Source organism: Pseudophryne corroboree (assembly GCF_028390025.1).
Source record: "Pseudophryne corroboree isolate aPseCor3 chromosome 3 unlocalized genomic scaffold, aPseCor3.hap2 SUPER_3_unloc_2, whole genome shotgun sequence".
Lineage (NCBI taxonomy): Eukaryota > Metazoa > Chordata > Amphibia > Anura > Myobatrachidae > Pseudophryne > Pseudophryne corroboree.
The window spans coordinates 5,244,727-5,247,920 of NW_026967508.1; the positions used below are offsets into that span (position 1 = coordinate 5,244,727).

Sequence of the window (3,194 nt, forward strand, 5' to 3'; positions counted from 1 at the left end):
CCCTTGCCAAACAAAAAAATGTTATCAATATATTGTGACCAGGACACTAGGTTTGCTCCATATAGGTTGTTATTCCAGATGTTTTGATCCTCCCACTGCCCCATAAATATATTGGCATAACTTGGAGCAAACCTGGTGCCCATGGCTGTTCTTCTTTTCTGTAAATTAGAAATACCTTTAAACAAAAAATAATTGAGATGTAAAATGTAAGTTATACCTTTGACTTTAAATTCCTGCAAGTCCTTATGTTTGCTGTAAGCTTCTGGACAATGCTTTTATTCCCTGTGTATGTTCAATAATTGTGTATAGAGAGCTCACATTGGCACTTACAAGCCAGAGATCTTCCCATACAATATTAGGAAGTCTCTAGTGTCTTTTAAATGTGACCTGTTTTATGCTACCAAAGGTTGAAGGTGGTAATCTACATACTGTGATAAATTAGCACTTATTGATCCAATTCCAAACCACTATAGGACAGCCTGGCGGATTATTTAGATCATTATGCACCTATGGGTGCATATATAACACTGGTACAATGGGCTCTTCTGGTATTAGGAACTTCACTTCAGTTTTACTTAGGGTTCCATTTTGTTTATATATTTCTATCACTGCTCTTGACTTGGTTAGGAATAAATCTGTTGGATTATTCCTTCATTTTCTGTAGGTGGATTTCTCCTCTAATTGTCTATAATCTTTTTTCATAATCTATTGTGTTCATGAGCGACTATACCTGATAATACGGCTGTGTGGCAACAAAGTATTACAGCACTCTGGTGACTTGGTAAGAGTCTGTAGTAACCTCTGAGTAAACCGTCAGTATATTTGTATGTATGTATATACTCTAAGAACACTCTGGGATTCAGAATCACAAACCACTGATCGTGTGCGGAATCTTGGCGTTGTCCTAGATGGTGACTTGACACTTAAACATCAGATATCAGCCACAATCAAATCCTCATTCTTTCACCTGAGGAACATAGCCAGAATCAAGCACTTCATTCCCCCAGATGATCTGCCAAAAGTCATACACGCATTTGTATCATCTCAATTAGACTACTGTAATGCCCTCTGCCTTGGTCTCCCAGCAAAAGAATTGCACCTCTTACAGCTAGTGCAAAACACAGCTGCCAGGCTGTTAACCAACCAGCCCCGTTCTAGCCACATAACACCCATACTCTACTCCCTTCACTGGCTGCCTGTAAGATGGCGAATCATCTTCAAGATTGGCTTACTGAGTTTCAAAGCATTACATGACCAGGGCCCAAAGTACCTGAAGCAGCTACTGACCCTATACTGCCCCACTCGATTACTGCGATCTATAGATGAAGGACTTTTAGCAGTACCTAGAATCTCTCGTAATTCATCTGGGGGTCGAGCTTTTAGTCATACGGCTCCGACTCTATGGAACTCACTTCCCCGCACAGTTCAAGAGGCCGCAACTATAGAATCCTTCAAAAGTAGACTCAAGACTTTCCTGTTTACTCAAGCATTCCCATAATTGTCCCTTTAGTATCTCAATGCTTCTGTATTTTATGAAAATCTGTTCTGTACTTCATTATTTTCTGTACTATATTATGCTATGTATCTGTTAAGCGCCTTGAGTCCTATTGGAGAAAGAGGGCTATATAAATAAAATGATTATTATTATTATTATAACACTGCTAATAAGAGTAATTATAATAAGCTCTGCAATTCAACATGAAGTAGAATTGAGGTTCTTAGAATCATTTTGGACAAAAAATATTATATGGACCCACCTACTGCGACCTCATCAGGAGGGTCTCTGATATTCAGGAAGAAAACAAGAGAAAGACAAAATAACCTTGTGTGGAAGCACTCATTGATTGAATATGAAAAAGATGTGAAGAAAATATATGGTTGAGGAAAAGACCCCTTTGAGTCCTACCTCTGGGAGATAGAGTAAAGCTTAACTTTTATTGGTTTGCTATAAAAATTCACTGGGGTGAACAAAAGTAAATAATAAAAAAATCTAGATTGCCATTGTACCAAATATGGTTCTAGATATGGCAGGTGAAAATGTTATTGTAATTATTGTATAATTGTTTGGAAAAAACAATATATACAGGTCACAGAAGGATCGGAATGTATGGTAAGCTTGGAGGAACGTAATATTGGATTTCCTGAGGGAAAAAGGCCCACAGCACCTAGTATTCCCTGGAGGTCTCCCATCCACGTACTGACAAGGCCATACCTGCTTAGCTTCCAAGATCGGACGTGATCGGGCGCATTCAGGATAGTATGGCCGTGGGCCAATTGTATCAGGAATCACGGGTGATTTGTGTGCTGATTTGGGAAATGGCCTATGTGCTCAACTAAAAAACTATGTGAATATGATCGAATGATTAATTTATTGTAAAGTCTCCTGAGAAACTGGCCCACAGCACCTAGTATTCCCTGGAGGTCTCCCATCCATGTACTAACCAGGCCATACCTGCTTAGCTTCCAAGATCAGACGTGTTCGGGCGCATTCAGGGTAGTATGGCCGTGGGCCGTTTGATTCAAGAAATGAGTAGATACAAATCGAGTTTCTGTATGAATAGTAATAATTGGCTTAAATGGAAAAAAATTATATAGAGAGAATTTTGAAGAAAGTGTTTGTAAAGCTAATTGGTAAAAGACTAGTGATGCAATCACTGATTGACTATAAATAAGTTCAATCCTGAAAAATAAATGTAAAGCAGGCACTTGGATTGTTAGACCCAATAGGGGGGTCTGATGTGCTGTTTTGATATAAACACAAAGTTAGAAGTTACCACTTTAAATATGTCTGCTGTAGATAACCAATTAACTGGATTAAGTTGCAAAAAATTAATTAAATGAGAGTAGCAAAAATGAAGGTTCTTAGTCCCTATATAGAGACAATGACGGTTTGCAATACAATTCCTAATTGATAAGGCTGGCGGTGCAATTATTAATTAGTGATAAGTAGGTTCAATCCTGAAAATAATAACAAAGCGGGCACTGGAATTGTCGGACCCAAATAAGAGGATCTGATGTGCTGTTTTGATACAGACACAATGCTTGAAGTTGCCATGCCACCTCCTATGTAGGTTTGCCAGCTGTTACTGTAGATAACCAGTTGACTGGATTATGTTGCAAAGAATTAATTAAATGAGAGCAACAAAGATGAATATTCTTTGTCCCTGTGTAGAGACAAATGCGGCTTGCAATAC

The 3,194-nt window shown here is 38.5% G+C and overlaps 2 pseudogenes; both read right to left on the reverse strand.

Moving 5' to 3' along the window:
• Positions 1 to 2,153: 2,153 nt before the first annotated feature.
• On the reverse strand, positions 2,154 to 2,271 carry LOC134983657 (5S ribosomal RNA; annotated as a pseudogene).
• Positions 2,272 to 2,393: 122 nt separating this feature from the next.
• On the reverse strand, positions 2,394 to 2,511 carry LOC134983650 (5S ribosomal RNA; annotated as a pseudogene).
• Between the last annotated feature and the right edge of the window lie 683 nt (positions 2,512 to 3,194).